Below are 20727 nucleotides of genomic sequence, written 5' to 3' on the forward strand. Positions count from 1 at the left end.
AGGCGACGCCACTGCTTACGATCATGATCATGATCATAATGATGTTAACATTTTAGATTTATTGTTTATGAAAAAAAAAAAAAAACTAGTACTTCACTTAAAACTTAGGAGTCAGCTCCCCCTCAACGTAATATCTTGAATACGTTAGTAGTTCTGTTTTATCAATCCATACAAAAAGATTTATCTGATATTTTATTTTGATACACTACTTATTATTCCGTTTCTACCTATCGATTCATAGTACATAATCAAGGATAAACTTCGGCCACGCTTCCAGATTGTAACCCATTCCAAAGATTACAAAAACATTGCTAGAGAACGTAGTTTCTGAAAGATCCGTTGAGTGCGCTAGTGTAGCATGACCCAATGGAATGGGAAGTGGCACGCATTCAATTCCGCGAACATCAGGAAGTGGTGAAAGTGTTTTGAAAACAGTCGGATAAGCGGAACGGTGAGTGTTGATGAATGAATTTATCTTTATGCATGCAATAAACATTTTAAGAAAGTAAAATAAATGATATGGAAGGTATTTTAGATTACATTAAAAAAATAAACATTGTGTGCATTGTGCATTCTTATGGAGATAAAAAATGTTTACAAATGATTTGCACTTATTAATTTAAATGGAAAAGTTGTCAAAGTGAATATCAAAATGTCTCCTGACTTTTAAGTATAACACGCAATTCTTCATTCGTTTCTAAATTTGCTCCAGGTAGTAAATATTTTGTTCTTTTAATTTTGCATTTTTGTTGACCAATAGGGGAAAGAAACTGACCGATCTACCCCTCCACTTCTAGCTTAGTAGTCTTGCATACTTTGTCCATATCTGGTGAATGGGCTGGAACCAACCTTTTCAATAGAATAGTCAGGCTGATGCTTTATTATCTCGAGGTTTATTTTGTAAAGATGTTTCACCAACATTCACTCTAAAATTCAAATAGATTCTAAATGACCTTGGATTATTGCATTTCTCTCTCACACTTGTTCCAGTGCCCTCACTTTCTTATGTAATGTTGCGATTGTCTTCATATATTTTTTTTTTCTTTCTGCTGATTTCTCATCCGGAAAGAGTTTTATCCTTGTCACCTCTTTGTATTTTTCTTGCGTTTTCTGTCAATTACCAAGTGTCAATAAGGGAAGTTTTCCCCTTTAAACCAACACTCTTAACTACTTTTATGGTACGTTTTATATATACAGGGTGTTTCAAAACAACATCGACAACGTTTGGGAGGTGATTCCTGACACCAAGATAAGACAAAAAGTATAGACCAACCTGGATACACAAATGCTACCTTTCAGAGTTATAGGCTGCCGAAAACATGAAAAAATGAACTTTAAAGGTCCATAGTGCCAAAACTATTGGACCTATTGTAGTCGGGTCAAGACTTCACTTAGGAACTAATATGTGCGCTATCCAAACATCCACTTCCAGAATTCTAAGGTGCTCACGCAACAATTTTTCTAGAGGGAGTTTGGCTACGGGCATATAATTTGAAGTAATCACCAACTATCTCTATAAAAATTGCTGCAGAAGTACCGCAGGACTCTGAAATATGGATATTTGGATATACTAGTTCCTAAGTGAAGTCTTGACCCGACTACGGTACGTCCCATAGTTTTGGAGCTATAGCCCTTGTGGTAGTATTGCAAATTGAAGCAAAGAAAAAAGGAAATTAACCCTTGAAATTTGGTGAAAAGGAAAAAATTATTAAAGTGTAATATAAAATTGCAATAATTTACACAGGGGTAAAAGTGGATCTGAAATGGTAGGGGGACGCACGACGTCAAGCCGTCCCCCGTGCCTATCTTTGTTCATTGTATTTAATTAGGAACTGGAGAGGTGATATATATTTTTGGAAGTGGATGAACGACGTTCCCCCTCACTTTTACCCCTGAATTCACGGGAAATAACGTTATATTCCTGTGTATTATGTAAAATGCATTCGATATTTCAACGTTAACTGAATAAAAGCCTCTACCAACAATTATGAAAAATTTGCATGCATAATCAAAGCTATCAACGTATTTTGTTCCTTTATGCAACAATTAGCATGATTGCAACACCAATTCTTACCTCTATGCGTAAAAGTCAATTTATTTTCTTCGTAGGGTAGGCTACGAGATATTGTCACATTACATTATGTTCAAATGTTTAAAGGTATCGTTGGAATTTGTCGTTTGATTTTTCAAACATAAACTACATACACTTGAAATAAAAAGAAAAAAGAAAGAAAAAATAAAAAAACTACTTTAAGTTTTAGTCCTACGTTTATGCCCATTAAGAGGCCTCATCACTGCGAAATTAAAATACCGCTAATACAGCAACTATGTGATATCTTCAAACAGATAAAAGATAATCGAAAAGTGGAACAAGACCTCCCTAGACGGGAGCAACAGGATTGCGCACACTATAGATCCCGAATTGCGCACAAATCTCTGTTGGTCTTTCTGAACACAGATTTTTGCCCAGCGTTGCCACAATGTTAGATTTAAAATCTGTGCGCAAATAAGGTTTTCCTTCAGACTAGGATAGAAACAGAAATTAAAAATAAAATTCATATTATATTGAGGATTAACTAAATGTAATTTGGTCAGTAGTTACAAGAAGTCATGATACCTCTAAATTTGCAACCCAAATGTTAAAATTTTCTTGTCTCATAATCTGAATTCCTTTGGAGTTCTAGTACCTATTTTTAGGTACTAAAGTAGCGTCTTCATTATTCGATTAAAAAAGAACCAATAAAGCTTTTTACTTTTTTTCAACTCTAGAGGCACTGTAGAACACGTTACGTATGGTTTCACGCCTTTCTGCGTCGAGACATAGGAGGTGATGACATCGTAACTTTTTTAAAAAATATTTTTGTTAGGCCTATTTTCATTATTTTTTGGCGGGCTTACTTTTGCACCTAGAAGATTGAAATTTTGTACAAACATTCGGTCCACCGAGTACTATTTATTAGATATTTTGGGATCTCTGCGTTAGCACAAGGTGGATCCAGAGGGGCAAAAAGGTAAATAAAAGGGATTTTGTGGTTTTAAAAATCCCTTTTATCGCGATTTTCCGCCTGAGATACATGATGGAGGCATTTGAAGGGTCCCTTTGAAAGGCAGTTTTATTCTGAAGATAATAAAGAGCGAACTATGATTCTAGGATAAATAAGGATGTCTCAGGAAATGTTCTGCCTGAGATCAAGGTATTTCACAGTAATCTGGGGCATTGTGGGAATTATTGATATTTTTCCCGCCCTCACTGTTCAAGATAAAAACTTGAAATTTTGTACAGGCATTTAGTACATCCCTTAGTGTGTTCGAGTTGAGTTTTAGGTCTCTGCATTAACACAGTGGGGGTCCAGAGGGGCTCAATTAAAAAAGAAAGAAATATTTTCAAAGAAAAATCCCGATTTCTCTCAAAATGTCCCGTCTCAGGGACATGATAAGGAGATGTGAATGGTACCATTTGAAAGGTTGCTCTATTGTAAAATGAAAACGAGGTATGAACCATGATCCTATGATAAATATGGATGATGCTGTAGCCACTTGACGGAAAGTCTCTAATTTACCTTAAAAAGCCGGAATCTATAAGGGTTAAGCATTTCATACTGCTTCAATATAATGTTATGTTTTTTAAATATTCCTTTTTGTGTGTATTGGTATATCCTTTCGCAATTGATCTTAATTTCGTTTCTGATTGTATCTTCAACAAAGAAGAGATCACCTGATAAATATCTGGACCAAGTGAATAGAATTATTAATTGTAATGTTTGTGAAATGTTTCCGCCCTATTTTCGATCGAGGAGCTACTGAGGGTTCTGAAGCCCATATTCTAGGTAGGAACCTAAATAAAACAAAGCAAACATTTATGATGGCATTCTTACTGTTAATAATAATAATAATAATAATAATAATAATAATAATAATAATAATAATAATAATAATAATAATAATAATATAGTATACATACTTCCCACTACTAGCCAAGTTTTATGGAAAAATTGAAAAAGTGAGTAATTCTCTCCATTGTCGTAAAGTTTTGCTTTGGTAAATTTATTGAGGTCTATCGTTAACGTCTGATGATATAATAGGATACTTATTACAATAATATGTGCGATACAATAAACTTAAATTACAATATTATTAGTATAATACAACGATGTGAGTAAACTACTTCCTCATACTAATTACACTGCATTCCAATATAATCCTTGCAAAATTACACGATTTACTTATTAATAATATGGAATCTGTCAATATATATCTTAAAATTTAAGATATATATTGACAGATTCCATATTATTAATAAGTAAATCGTGTAATTTTGCAAGGATATATATTCTAACTAGATTTAGGAAGGTTATTTAATAACCTTCCTAAATCTAGTTAGAATATATAATTAGAAACAGTATGATTTAGCTACCTGCTAGTTTTATTACATGCACTACAACTATGCACAGTAAATGCTATCATTGTTCGTACCTAATGTTACTCGCACAAGTTAGGACGATAATCTTAGCTTCTTCATTTATAAATAGTAACTTTTCTCCATCGTAACTTAGCTCAGTTTCTCTTTCAATCACTTACTGAAGCAAGCTCTGTAATATTTCTCGGAAGAATTGGTGTGAGATCTTTTTTTTTTTTTTTTTTTCAAATGCAGTATATAGCTTCTCTATCCTTATGTGTTAATTCCTGTATTCCTCTATTCCTTAATTCGTCTATGTATATTCTAAATTGGCTCAATCCTAGTAATTTTATTCGATCCTTAGTTAGGGTATTCCGCTGCTCTTTTCTTACAGATTTACATATCAGAAGAGAAAATATTTTCCATCTGACAACATTGCTTAATTTTTCTGTGCGCAATCCTGTACATAATGACAGCTTGTCAATGACTTATCACATAAAACTGATAAAACTGGAAAAGTGTGCGCAATCTCATTGCAGCCCCCTAGACAATATTATTCTGCGTGAGATACCGTTATCATGACTCATTATCTGCTTTTGTTTTCCAGTCATTTAGAAAATTGGCATTTATTTTCGCGTTTCTAAATAACTGCAAACGGAGAGCTACTAGGTGACTCGTGATAACAGTACTTCATGCAAAATAACATCGTCTAAGGAGGTCTTGATCCACTTTTCGATTATCTTTTATATATTTGAAGATATCACATAATTACTGTAAAATTAGCGGCATTTTAATTTCGCAGTGATACGGACTCTTAAGGCTAAAGGAGGCGAGGGGCTGCGGTGGCTCAGTGGTAGACCGTTCACCATTGGTGCATGGGGTCCCAAGTTCAAACCCTGCTCCCGCCAAGTGAACTTTCTGTTGGACAAACACCGTGTGCATGGGTTTTCTCGGGGTTCTCCCGTTTCCTCCCACTTTCTTCATTCCACCATTTCATTCATTTCTCATAATCATAGTCTCCTTTAGCCTAACCGGCATAGCTGTGGGACGTAAAACTCAGATTTCATTCTAAAGGAGGCAAGTGGTTAGTGAAAGTGAATGATGAAATAATTGGTGGATGATGTGGGTGGAAACCAGGAGAACCTCAAGAAAACCCATGGACACAGAGTTATCCACCGCAAACTCACTAGCTCTGATATCGAACCGACGCTCTACCACTAGGTTACCATCCTCCAATAATTGAAATGTGATAGGAATCTACATGAATGTGTAAGCATAAAACGATTTGACATTTTATGAATATTCTTTAGAAGTTTTAGTAGCAAAAGTATATCCATTGGAAAAACTCCACATTCCCCCATTATATTACCTCTCAGGCTGGCCGCGCATTGACCCATCGCCGGCTACGATCCCTTAGCGCCTTACCATATCCCTCTCATAACATGAGATTTTGCGTATAGGGGATAGTTGACATTTTGGCCGTTGTGGCGCCACTAAGGTGGACTAAACAGAAGGACAGATTATCTGTAACGTAAGTCTGAGTGGATTTAGACAAGTGTAGTGTGGTCAGGATTACCAAATAAAAATAGTCTAAATAAGGGATAGGTTGACGAGTTTCAATGAGTATTAACGAGAAGGGTTTTAATAAACATGATCTAGTGGTAGAAAATGAGCCAGGCATCACATAAAAAGTAATCATTTTAGACTGAAAGAAATACAAAAGTATGAACTAATACAAAGAGTTAATATAGATCTAAGAAAAAAAATAGGTAAATCTTACTTTTAAAACATTGGATTTACGTAATCTAAACTATTTCAAAATTCCTACTTCACGCTTGACTTAACAGTACTTAAAATCTTTTCCAAGTTTGGATTTTTTTTTTTTTTTTTTTTTTTTTAAGGCTGTCGAAAAACTCAGCTGTCATCAACTGGGCAGAAACACATATTTCTGTGCCAGTCCATTTCAATTCATAGGTGAGAAAACTCTTTCCACAAATGAATTTGACGGTGGGGTCCTTAGGCAAAAGGAGACGACTTTAAATAAATTTGGCAACTCGGAGCTTTTCTGAAATAGCATTTGCCATTTACTGGCCACATTCATGACGACTCATTAAAAATTGCAGGCTTTAAAGTCGTTGTCTGCGGTAAATTTGTAATTTGGGCAAAAATGCGGGACTTTTGCTGCCCCGTATCGAAGCTCGCCGGAACACGGGACAAAATCATAAAATAAGGGACTGTCCCTTAAAATCCGGGACATTTGGGAACCCTAAGTATGGTGTTTTACGTGATTTTTCTCCTTGCTAAAAAAAAAAAAAAAAAAAAAAAGTCTCGCGGCGTATGTAGGCACTATAGTTGCATAATACTCGCAGTATCTTTATGTGGTAAAATTAACAGCACAAAAATGTTCTTTTATTGTTTTAACTATGGTATATTGTTGTGTACCATTTTGTATGGGAGCAATGATATGTTGCTTAGCTGAGCCATCGTATGTACAATAAATCGAATTTTGAAAACTGGATTACTATCGCTGCCTTCCACTGCAAATTCTACTACTATTTCAAAGGAAAATATTCCCGATCACTTTCCTGATTCTGAAGCATCTATCCCCATACCAGATACAGTTACAGAATTGTTGACTGGTCTTCATACTGATCCTAGCTTATGGACAAGAGTGCCGATTTCTGTGTAACTTTGGGGGAGCCCTATGCCAGATACGCTTTAGGAGAACAGGAAAACGAATTACCATGTACTGTAAAAATTGGAGAACCTGCTTCAATTTAGCGTCCCGCGCCCCATTAGGGGAGCCAATTTCAACTTTTGGGAACCCGGCCTCCAAAGCTTCCCAAGATTGATGCCCTTGCTAATGGGATAGAAGAAGAACACAGAGCCTTTATTTCAGATATTTGATGTGCCAGTGGTAACCCCAAATTTCCCTAATATTTATCTAGATAAAATGATTTTATTTACTTTTGTGAAATATCGTAGTAATATATTAGTAGACTTCTATTTACATCTTACTAAAACAGATAATATACAAAGATCCCAAGTTTTAAAAAGATATTTATGTATTTCTGACAATTTACCATATGATACCTACTAATACGATAATGCCAGGCAAAAAAATATAACCATTTTGCACTAAGTGTAAACCAAAAGTGAATTTCAGTTAAATCATAACGCAAATGAAATCCAATACTTAACAATTCAGACTATATACACTATATGCAAAATAAGAAATTAGTCAACTGATAGCATTTTTAAGAAATTAGTCAATTCATAACATTTTAGCTTATTGTTCACTACTATTGTCACAATTTGTATAATACTTTAATGTTCCCATTTATGGTTTTCTTTTCAGATATTTTATTAAGAACAGTGAAATTAGCTTCTACTGCTTTCTTAGGAAGTTTTGGAGATCGGAAAATTATTCAAAGTATAGATTGTGCCTCATGTCACAAACTTATCAGTCAGGACAAATGCAATTCCACGCTTATGAACTTGATACATAAACAAGACAGTAGAAACGTAATGTGCTATCCTACAAAAGAACTAATATGGGTGATTCACGTTGTTGAAAAGGCCCATCCGTTTGTGAATACCCGAATTTCGAAAACTCTTTCCGCCTATATTGTTTCCTTTCTGCAACACGCTTATTATTTGCAGTGCCTCTTTTCGGACAATCATTCATTCAAATTAAGTGTAAAAATTTGAGATGTAATAGTTCCAGTGTTGCTGAAGAACATAGCAGATGTTGAAACAGGATGTTTTGAACATGCAAAATTTCTAAATGCCAAGCCATTATCTGGGGAAGTGTTTCGTTTGTAATTTGTAAAGTATTTCTTCCCGGTGTGTTTGTATTATCTTTTATTCTTAATTAGTCGATACTAATTGTATTCAATTTTAAAAACAGTTTAGTTTTTGTGATACTATGGGGGGAAGGATTTAAGAATTCTTTTCCTGTTATAGCTATTTCATTTGCCTGTTACACAAACTATTTGTGCACGTAACTAGCGCCACAGCGGCTCCTAAAGGAACTAGGCCCTGTTCGCTTGTCTGCTATTTGGGAAGGCGCGAAGAGATCGTAGCCGGCGTTGATTGACCAGAGACAAGACAACCGAAACGAGACAAAGGGCGGCAGAAGATAATATGGAGATAGAGACCTGAGTGTATTGAACACGTATCTCAATACCAACGTTGGAGATGTCTTTGTTTTTAAAGTATCTCCTGAACTTCTAGTGGTTTTCTTTTTAATCGGAGGTTTAGATGCCCACCAAAAGTCGAACCAGAGAACACGTGTGCGGAAATCACGTGCGTTAGTAATTTAGCCCACTATAATCATTGACACTATACTTCTTATCAACTATATCAGCCATGTGCAACAGCCTGCCCCCGAGCCAGTCCCGCACCCTTCAACCCTTTCATCCGGCCCGCCTGATCCCTTATTGAAAATATATTTCTTACATAATCTTGAAATTAAAAGAAAATATTTCCTGGATAACTGATGTCCTGACTTGGAAAATATCATTGTGTACCACGGAAAATTGAGAGACTCGTTCAGAACACGAAGAATCAAATTCCCCATTAAAATGATAAATAACAGGGTGTTTTTTAGATTACTGTGATATTAGTGGACGATGAACGATTTTCTCCAATAAATATAGCCATTTGATTGTAATGACAATGTTATAGCCATATTGTCTCATATGGCCCTCGACACCAGTAAGTCCTCTGTAATTTGTCCACCCCCTGTTCCAACTTGCACATACCTCCAATATATTATTTCGTAACCAAAATTAATGTTACGTGTTTCTGCATGGCCAAATAGCTACGTAGTCCGCGTGGTTTGATACCTGGTGGATTTTTTTTTTTTTTTTTTTTTGTTAATTCAGTTTTGTGATGCAATTCAACAATTGTTTGAATCAGAAAGTACTGAGATCTTAATCTGGAAACTACTGTAGAAGCAATGGCGTTGGAAGCCTATGCAATGACTACGCATCACCTAGTTGAACGTGCGCTATCTGATTGGTCATACACTTCCGTGAGCTACAGCGTGTTTAATTCAAACTCCATTTAAACTTCCAAACGCTAAAGGAATCATCAAGAATTAATAATATAGGGTCAAGCTTCTAATAAGGTGCTCCCATCGGATACAAATTCGGGTAAGGTCGGCTGTATATTAACCAGGGAACAGGACAGATAATCTGGGATTCAGTACTGTCAGCAATGTAACACAAACCCGTACCGGATATTCACATGAGCACTTGGCATACAAAGACCTCTCCAATGTTGTGTCTGAAACATATAGTCAATGCATTCAGACTTCTCTCACCGCATCCTGTCCTGCCTCAGCTTGGCTGACCTACCTCTAGCCAATAAGCATCCTGCCTAATGGTTCCAATCCCAAGTTTATTAATATCTCATATTAGGGATGGCCATATTTTCCGGAAAACGGATTTTTTTTCGGAAAACAAAGGACAAATTTTTTTCCTGGGAACGGATGATGAACAAATTTTCGGAAAAGCGGAAGATGGAAAATTTTCCGGTAAATGGAAACTTAAAATTTTACGAGAAACAGAAAACTGAAAATTTACGGAAAAACAAGGGCATAAAATTATCTTACGAGAAACAACCTACATATGTAAATAGGCCTACAAATAAAAATGAATAGCCTAAAAATATACCCATCGATCCAACTTGTAGTGCTTTCCAAGTTGATGGAGGTACTGCTGAATGGTTTCCCCACTCCCACTGAATTGTAGTCCCAGTTCCTCAAATGTCTGGCCACTGTTCGCCTCAATTGCTGCCTGAAGATCTTCATGTTTCACATGTGTTTATCTTCCGGCACGTGGTGAGTCTTTGAGTGTTTTATCGTCATCCTTAAACTTATTAAACCACTGCTGCACTGCCCGCGTAGTCACGACACCCTCACCAAAGGTCTAACATATCTTACGTTCTGCTTCAGCGGCGTTTGACCCCAGTTTGAACTCGTACAGCATACACGCCCTTATGATGATCTGTGGAGGTCACATGTTCACTCTGTCCTTATGCAAGTTCACGGTGTAACTGAACTGCCACAATCAGGTAGTATGTTGAATATACTCACACCAACAACTGACCTTCGCCTTATCTCCATTCACATTCAACTCACGGTGTGAGAGCCAGTTGAACACAGGCTTCCACAAAAAGCGACAGATCTTTCTTGGTTACCTTTATATCTGCTACCGAAATGCCGTCTTCATCATGAAGGTTCTTTTTCACTATCTCTTCTAAATAGATATTAAATAATGTTGGCGAGAGATAGCATCCTTGCCGAACTCTCCTTCCAATTGCACTTTTCTCTATCAGTTAATTACTCCCCTATCCTAAGACTGACTTGTTGGTTTTTATGTAAGAACACAAACCTCAACAAAAGCGACAGAACTTTCTTGGTTACCTGTACATTTATACCTAAAACTGTCTTCATGATTTGTGCGTGGGTTTCCTCGGGGTTCTCCCGTTTCCTCCCACTTTCTTCATTCCACCATTTCATTCATTTCTCATCATCACTGTCTCCTTTAGTCTAATCGGCAAAATCGTGGGACGTAAAACGCAAAGATTTCATTTCTTTTTTTCTTTTTTTTTTCTTCATGATTTAGCTAACTATGAGCATGTAAGCACTGTAAGTACATAAACCTTGTATATTATCAACAAGATTGCTCGCAATATACTATCTTTCAGCGCATACATATTTGCATTTATTTATTATGATAATGCATACTTTGAACATCATATAAATATGGAAAAGATTCACAAAAGGATATATATTTGCTCTGCTGCTTTGTCCTACGAGGCCAACGTAGTTGTTGTGTATCTTCTGGAATCAACTCGGGCGCTGATTGGCTATTGAATGCTCTTGAATTGTATAGTTTAGAACAGGTCGGAAATGAAATTTCTTCCAAGACAAAATTGCTTTCAAGACAAAAATGATCCCAGTGCTGACGTCTTTTTCATCAAATAGTCTTGAACAAGAATCTTGTTCAAGTTTTTTCTGAACGTATAGAAACAGCATTAGCGTCTGGAAGGTAGTCCCACTTTTTGTGACCAGAACTGTACCATTACTTGCACAAGTAGCAATAAAACAACAATAAATTTTAAACCTTCCAGGATAATTCCTAAGCTGTGTGTAAAAATAATATTAGGAAAGTAAAAAACATGCATGTTTACTTTACAAAATTAAGTTTCGCAATATTTTGGGAACATGGTCTTTGAGTCATTTGAATGACTGGGAAGAGAATAAAATGTATTGAATCCGAACTTAGAATTGTGTTCCGTTTAAAACAATTTCAATATATCTACTTAGGTAGGTATCAAGTGATCAACGGTAACATTTGCCCCCTTTCTCCCGTGTATACTCCTATGATTATGATCAGGGGCGCCCGAAGAAAATTTTCTAGGGCGGGACCATCTCCATGGTTGCTATATTACGTTCTGGTATTTAATATAAGTGGCTTGCTGTATTACATATACATTTTCATGAGCCAAGCCCTCCCTTCGGGCGCCCATGACTATGACCATCCACGGGCAATCGTCCCACTATCTCACACATAACATGCAACATATTTTGAGTATAAAATGTAATTTGTCTTAATATTCAAGACGAGACCGAGATTTTCGAGACTAGGCTTGGTCTCGTCTCGGTGTCGTCTCGAAATACAAGTTTCTGTCTCGGTCTCGTCTTGACTAAGTCTCGATGTTGAGTCTTGGTGTCGTCTCGATCTCGTCTCGAAATTTCTAGTTGTAAATGCAATGTGTAGTTACAATAAATATTTCGAAAATCAATGAATGACTTCTTTTTTCGCAACAAGATAACTTACTAGGCTCTATTCCTTGTCTAAGGGGCCGCGGTGGCTCAGTGGTAGAGCGTTCACCTCTGATGCTTGGGGTCCCGGGTTCGATCCCAGCCCCCGCCAAGTGATCTTTGTGGTGGACAAACACCGTGTGCGTGGGTTTTCTCGGGGTTCTCCCGTTTTCTCCCACTTTCTTCATTCCACCATTTCATTCATTACTCATCATCACCGTCTCCTTTAGCCTAACCGGCATAATCGTGGGACGTAAAACTCAAAGATTTCATTTAATTTTTTTTTCTATTCCTTGTCTAGTCGATTTTAACAATTCAAATTTTGAACTTTTTTTTTTTTTTTTTTTGTTCATTATCTTTACATTTCCCTCTAATTGTGGTTGAGACAAAGCATCTGTTTTAAGTGAAATTAATTAAGATAAATGCATATTTGCGGTCTTCAATGGCGGATGAGAAATTGACCTCTGGCTACCGTATCATCACAAAGGAGAGGAACTTTATTCTTTGTTCAAGTATAGGTTGAATTACGATCAGTTCCTCGTGCCTATTAGTAAGAAGATCAAGAGTAGCTTAACAGAGATAAGGGAGGTATATAGGAACAAAAGTACATAGGATGATTGCATATAATGACCATAAAGTTGATCCCTGGACGAAGTAAAAAAAAAAAAAAAAAAAGAAAAGAAAAAAAGAAAAAAATTGGGACTCTTGACCTTCATGCTGCATATATATCTTGATTATTAGTACTATGAAACTAAATGTAAATATGAGTTTGATAACAAACGGAGAGTGTGCCAATATAAACAACTGCATTTTTGGTATCAGTGATGTATTATGAGAGTCCATAGGTGCTGACTTTTAATGTTTCCAAGGAGTGCTCGCGGCTCGTCTTATAAGATAAATTACGACGACTCGTATTCTAATTACTTTAACAGATTCAATATGTCAGTTGATTCTCAAACTGGGGACCATGGTGACTCAGTGATAGACCGCTTACCTCTGGTGCATAGAGTCCTGGTTCGAGCCCAGGCCACGTAAGCATGTGGTGGACAACATCATATTTGTGGGTTTTCTCGGGGTATTCTCGTTTCCTCCCACTTTCTCATTCCACCAATTCATCCGTCATCATTCGTCTTAATCATAGTCTCCCTGTGCCTAAAAGAGCATAAACGTGAAACGTTAAACTGACAGATTTGTATTTCAAACTGGAGAACTCTCTCTGAGAGCAGGGGCGTCATTTAGGGGGGCAGGAAGAGGCATTTGCCCCCCTGAGTTTGAGATGTATATAGATTTTATTAATAGGATAGTAGTAAATCAGTGGAAAACGCGAAATTTTACTAATATCAAAGGGGTCTTGCCTCCCCCCCCCAAGCAAAATCTGAAATGACGCTCCTGTCTGAGAGACACAAAAGATCATCATGAATGCACAGGCTACTGAAATAAAATTGAATGTGAAATTGTAAAACACCAAAGATATAAGTTTTTTTTTTCTTTAAACCATGATTTCGATTTCTTTATTATCAAAGCTCGAATTACATATTGATATTTTACAGAGGTATTTTTCCACATCAAAGTGCTTATCAATATTGGTCAAAGGAGAGAGAGAAAAACTATTAAAATAATGATTCCAGTCAAATCACTAAATCATTTGGGAATAGTTTGAGTGGAAAACTTAAAAAATGACCCAACTTTCTGCAATTTATTCGAATGCTTTAAAACTTTTAGAAGGCAACATAAGAAAGGCCTGCTTGCAACAGGAATTGAAACAAATCTGCAGATGAAGTATTACGTTCAAAAATTTATTTCAAACTGTTCAACTATTTGCCGTGAAAAGACAACACAAAATGTTGATTCCATTTTTATATTAAGACCGTTTTTGCAAAACTTGCTTTCTGAAAGAATTTTTTTTTTTTTTTTTTAGGAGAGAAAGAGAAAACAAATTTTCAAGAAGATTAGAAGGTTAATTTTGAATTTAAGCATATCATCAAAGCGGCAAAAATCAACTTCTGTTAAAAGTGTTCACGTCATCATGTAGGAAGGAACCAAATTTAAAGAAAAATTGAGAACTTTCGCAAAAACGGTCGTCATATACGTATATAGAATATGATCTTATCTGTAAAATTTTTTTTTTACAGATTTATTTACCAATATTTTTTCGTTTTATTTGAAAAATTGTAAACTATATACTTAGAAGAAAAAATTTTCAAGTGAAATGCAAAAAGTTTATTTAAAAAAATACATTATGTACATACATATGAATTCGTTTCCAGAGAAAATTAATGATTTAAAATAGAAGACCAATAATTGTATTGATTCTTAATCATTTTTTCCTTTTCAATATAAGGAGAGAAGTATAAGCATAGTTATAGGTCTCCTCTTTATATTTAAAAGCTCCTCGAGAACCAAAATGTCCCTGTTTTGAATTCGTACAAGTTATTGAACTAAGATAATTTTTAGTGATACATGAATAATGAAATAAATTTTTCAGATAGATATAATAAAATCAATAAGTGATTGTTAAAACCCCTTAACTGGACAATTTCCGAATCAAAAAGTTTCATCTGAATGGGGAATAAATTAGTTAAAAATACACGTCACACCTAACACGAATCTTATTATGAATCGTCACGCACAATCGAATCATCATGGGTTGAAATTATTCTAACATCCGGCTTATCACGCCATCGCTAGACCATCAGCTTGTCCTTGATGCGAGCGATATGCTTACCTTTCTTCAAACGTTCAGTCTTCAGTTCGGCAGGGATTCCTTTCCTGTTTAGTATATTCGTATTGTGCCTACAATGTCTGTTTCATTTTCATATAAAGTTTCTGCTAATTCAACTCTAGTATACCAATTATCTAGGTAGATAGTGTAGTCCTTGTTGAGTAAATCATGTGCTGATTTAAGAACAACTCGACTTGACAGATGGGTGTTAGGGTAGTTGGAACTGTAATATGTATCTCTGCCTGTATAAATAACAAAATTCCAAATATATACTGAAGTACACTCACATAGTTCAAAAAGTGTGACGCCAAGCCTACTTCGTTTATATGGAATATATTGTTTCCAAAACAGAAGACCTTTCTACAAAAAGAAGGGATTCATCTACACAGATATCCTGCTGCGCTGTATACAAAGAATTACATTTTTCCCTAACGTAGTTTATTATAGGGGCAATTTTGAGCAGTTTTTTTTTGTTTGTTTGTTTGTTTGTTTTCCGCGTAGGTACCCAACGTTGAATTATCTACAAAATGTATGAACTTGAGTAATACCATGAAACGCTTTTCACTAACTTTCTGGAAAAAGGAGGTGGGTACAGATTCTCTTCGACTGAAGCTTTAAAGTATTAGAAGAGCTATAAAAAGTTCCATTTCTTCAGGGGTTGAACGAATAAAATCTCGACGCGGGAGACTCCGGCTTGAGATTTGGATGTGTATGAAAGAACTGATCTGCGTATGGATTAGTCTAATTAGAAATAAGTTGAACCTATGTTATCATCAAAATATTGAAAAGGGCTTTGCTTGTCTTCTTAGTGGACATGAAAATTCATCCACTTACTTCCCGAAAAGGAAAATTATGCCTAACACTTCCTGGAGAACTCCACTGAACACCATTTGCTTTAGTGCCAGTTGTTGTACAGGTCGTAGGATACTGCCATGTAGCGGATAAATCGGATAAAGAGTATGCTTTTCATCGCTTGAACTGGGGACGAGAAATCTCGTCCCGCCCAAAGCAGCTGAATTTTTAAAACACACGACAAACGTAGTCGTCATACTGCAAATAAAAGCGAAATTCTCATGACGAGTTGAATCGTCATTGACAGTTAAGAGATTAAATCACATTAATATAATGTGAAATTGGGCCTATAGTATGGCCCTATACGGAAAAGTCTACCTTCTGTAACATATTCATTCTTATCTGAAATAGTTATATATTGTTGCTACAGGAGGAAGCATGACATACCAAACCTTAAAAAAAAACCTGCTAAATAGAAATCGTAATCAATTTGCACTCAATAAAAAACACTCAAAAAAAAAAACACTTTACCTGTTAACTATAATTTGGCCAATTCTGCTTTCAAATTTGCCAATTGCTTAGCCGTTTGCACTTAACGATAGTTGGCAATCAAAAAGTAATGATAAAAAATTACAATATGATTTGGTATTTTGTTAATTCCTCTTATTCTAATAGTACTTAGATTGTAATACCACAATCTATCTTACGTATGTTGTATATCGTAGCATCAGTGGCGTCATTTGGAGCTTCAGAGGAGGGAGCAAACTGTTGCTACCCCTGAGTTTAAAGTATGTATTATTATTAAAACCAATAACACAATATTATACGGAGGAAAAAAGTGTGAAAATCTATTTATATGGGGAATCTTGTTCCTTTGAAAAAAAAATGTGCTACTGATTTGCATGAGCTCTGGCAAAGCGGGTTTCTCCAAATTTCACTTTCCCATAACTAATTTCAGCATTTAATTAATTTACAACCGAGAATTTTGAGTGTATGTTTGTCATAAATGGTGTATTTTTTTTAGCGTTACCTTAGACCGATATAAAGCAAATGTAACCACAGAAATTGGGGACGGAGGAACGATTTCAAGAATTGTGTAGCATATCGTCATTGATGCAAGAACAAATGAAATGAAACGAAACGTTTCAGTTTAACGTCTCACCATTATGCCCTTTAGGCTAAGGGAGACGACGTTTCTGCCAGGTGAATGACAAAGTAGGATGAAACGGGAGTAACCCGAGAAAACCCACGGACAGGATATTGTCCACCACAAATTTACTTGGCCGGGGATAGAATCAGGGACCCCACACAACAGGAGTAAGCATTCTACCACTGAACCACCGTGCTCCCTAATGATGCAAGAAAAGTGTTGTTGTAAATATTGTAAGTGTGAAAGTATTTTATTTGAGAATAACTAACTCACTCACTCTATGGCCTATGGAATCCGGAGGTTCAATGCCGCGTTCACAAAAGCTCTCCACTGACTTCTATCCTTAGCAAAATGCATCCAGTTTCTATTTTGTATTCCAATCTCTGCGATATCCATCTTAATATTGTCCTCCCATCTGCGCCTAGGTCTTCCTAATGGTCGTTTTCCGATTGGTCATCTAGTCAAGACTTTGAAAGCGTTTCCACCTTCTTCCATTCTAGCTACATGACCTGCCCACCTAAGCCTCCTAGACTTGACGACCCTAGTATGTTTAGATATACAGTAAATTCTGTTAGCTATAATATTCTAAGGATTTAGCTATTTTTAGTTAGACTTTGAGTAATTTAGTTATTTTCTTAAGGCATCTGTTGGCAACATTGATCCTAGCCCTTCACATATGGTACTAGAAAGTAAGAGTAAGTGCTGTTTCAAGAAAATTACTTTTTAAAATACGTGACTAAGAAGAAAATCATGGGCAATGTGCTCTCATACACAATCAATTTATAAATTCTTCAATTCTTATGTAAATCAAATGATTGAAGATCTCATGACTTTCTATTTAATCATGGATGTTTCTTAATTTCTTTTTCTAAGGATAATAAAGTATTCTACTTTTGTTTGTCATGATTTAAATAATGTACACATATTTTCCGTATATTTTTAGATACCTCTTCTCGAGTCCTCATCAATAGTATCTAATGAAGTGTCTGATCTCAGAAAATATGTACATCTTTGACACATTTGATTTTAATCACTAGAGTCAAAATTCGGCTTTCCTCACTTCCATTAGTAAACCCGTCACCTTGACTAACTTCATTTACGATGAACCATCAGCTCGGCTCCACTTGACTTCAGATAAGTCAGAAATTAGACTCAGAATAACGGAGTCGCATGAACCGAGCCGATGGCATCCGAATATTTATAACTTTACTCGTGTTCACAATGTTGAAGATAGTGCTAAGAATTTTATGTAATCTTGTACAAAATACCTTTTAAAAAGTTATCACTTAATTTTAAGAACTGACTGATCCTTCTAAGCTGTAAAAATATTAACTATATGTGTTGTATACATTTTATTAAAGACTGTACACATTGATATTACTGCTTATCTGATAAAACAAGTCGAGACAGACACTTATCCTTTGTGGAAGTGAATTACTTTCGATGTATTTGGTTATCATAAACAAGTTCCTTGCAAGTATCATCATTGATTTTTTTTATTATTAAGATCGATTTGGCTATAGCCTATAATTATGATTAGTTCTTGTAATTTATCGCATATATTATGACTTGTAAAATTATCACACGGTATTAATAACTTAATCTTGTACTTAAATGTTGATCATATTGCAACGCTTAAAGGATTAGTAAAAACTTGTAGAACCAAGTAGATGATATTGCGTTGAAATATAAATAAATATAGATCTGTATATATTTTTTGACTTTCTCAACACTTTTTATGTGTTTATAAGTGTCCTTGTAGTGTTACTTTCCTCGCTGTGCGTGTACCGAATTCGTTGTCTGCTTTGCACATTCGAATACTTTCTACGAGGTAAGAAACAAATGCTAGATTCCTTCTAATATAATCAGTACATCCAGTGGCGTGCGTAAAAGTTCGTGAAGAAGAGGTTCAAGTAATTTCATTTCATTTCAACCCACAAAATCAGGAAGTGCATTCTGTATTATATTAAGTATTATTATTATTATTATTATTATGTTAGTCTTAATCTTAAATTTTATTTCGAGTTAATCTAATTTTCATTTTAGTGGTATAATCTTACGAAACATTAGAAAATACCGAACTAAATTCACTTGTAAATAATTGTATGTGGAGAATTGAATCATGATGTAAACACTCTGCTATACAATCATGTCTGTGAATTCGTCTTATGCGCTGATGAGAGCTTCACTTACATAACTAAAAATCGTTACGTAAAGTTTGCACAGTCATATTTCTTATTTCTTAAATTCCGAAAATTGTTCTGGAACTTCTGAAACCCAGATTCGGAAATGTTTTATTACTGTACATGCTTTACGTTATGTCCTGAAGCTTTAAGATTATCAGTCTCAGCAGAGATCGTGACATAGAATCTTAAATAATTTTAAAGATGACGTCCATGGAAACTCAGAAATAAACGATCAACGTCTGTCGTCATAATATACTTAAGTTCAATATTCTGCGTTTAACAGACTTCGATTTAAACTATAACAGGAATAAATTGATATTTTTGTAAGTGAAACAGTATTCATTTCAAGTTTAACATCGCCGAAATGGAGTATGTTCGGCATGATTGTTATAGGACTAGTACAGAAGTACTAGCCCATCATCACTTCGTCTTCACAGTAATTAATCGTCACCAATCAAAACTAGCTGAAAATAGTCTATAACATGGACATTGAATATTCTTCATCGAATTCAAGGATGTTATAAAATAGAGGATCTGCCCTTACAACAAAATCTTGAAACTATACGTCACAGTTACGCCACACCTACTCTGCCCAATAGGATCGCAGTGTTTTGAGCCAACAATCATGGCGGAAATGAAAGTAGCCAATCACACGATGGCGGAAATGAGAGTGACCAATCAGAAGTGCCGATGCTCGGTTGTTTTTTGGCTTCACTGATTTAATAGGATGAAGATACATATGGGCAGATCCTCTATTTTATAAAATCCTTGATCGAATTAGTATGACTCAGTGATACAGCTTTACCTCTGGTGCATGGGGTCAATGGTTCGATTCCCGACAAAGTAAGTTTGTGGTGGACAACGTCATGTTCGTGGGTTTCCTCAGGATACTCCCTTTTCCTCTTACATTATCATCTCACTAATTCTTCCATCATCATTCGCTTGCCTTACTCAACCATCTTCGTTAGCCTCGTGGGCATAATTGTCCGACGTTATATTGGAAGATGTTATTTCGAAACAGTGAAAATGAGCTCACGTCTCGTGGCAACACTATGTGCTGTTGTGATTTAATAATATTCGTCCTCGCTATATTTTTCACGAAGACGATGCATGAATGGTCTGCTTATGGGTTTAACTAACTAACTAACTAACTCTATGGCCTATGGAACCCGGAGGTTCAGTGCCGCGTTCACAAAAGCTCTCCATTGACTTCTATCCTTAGCTAATTGGATCCAGTTTCTACTTTGTATTCCTATCTCTGCGAGATCCATCTTAATATTATCCTCCCATCTGCGCCTAGGTCTGCTTAGTTTATATATAGTGCTTATGGGTTTACTTAGTTTATATATAGTTTATGCTATTATTTCTTTATTTTACAATAAATTTCCTAAATCTCTAAATGCAATGGACAATTTACAGCGCGCTGTGGGCCAAGAGAAAATAAAGACCCATACCCGGGGGAGCCTTTTTAATTTTGCTCCCCCAGCCCCTGAGGCGAGAGTTCACTGAAGATGTGGAAGTTATAAAAGTATTCCCAATCTTTGTTCTTTTCAGCTTATCCTGCTTTTTGTTTTACGCCTTTATGTCAATTAGAGCCTGAGTTATGAATTCAGAGTAACAAGTACTGGTATCAAGAGAATGAAT

At 35.7% G+C, this 20727-nt stretch overlaps 1 protein-coding gene across 1 annotated transcript in view; it reads left to right on the forward strand.

The window, feature by feature from the left end:
- The first annotated feature begins 303 nt into the window (after positions 1–303).
- LOC145686640 (organic cation transporter protein-like) overlaps positions 304–20727 on the forward strand; it is a 192899-nt gene continuing 172475 nt past the window's right edge. The window contains exon 1 of the mRNA XM_081760110.1: positions 304–451. The gene's annotated coding sequence lies outside the window, so the exon portion shown is untranslated. The remainder of the gene's footprint in view (positions 452–20727) is intronic.

This window comes from Thermobia domestica, chromosome 5 (genome assembly GCF_964235325.1).
Source record: "Thermobia domestica chromosome 5, izTheDome1.hap1.1, whole genome shotgun sequence".
NCBI classification, from domain to species: domain Eukaryota; kingdom Metazoa; phylum Arthropoda; class Insecta; order Zygentoma; family Lepismatidae; genus Thermobia; species Thermobia domestica.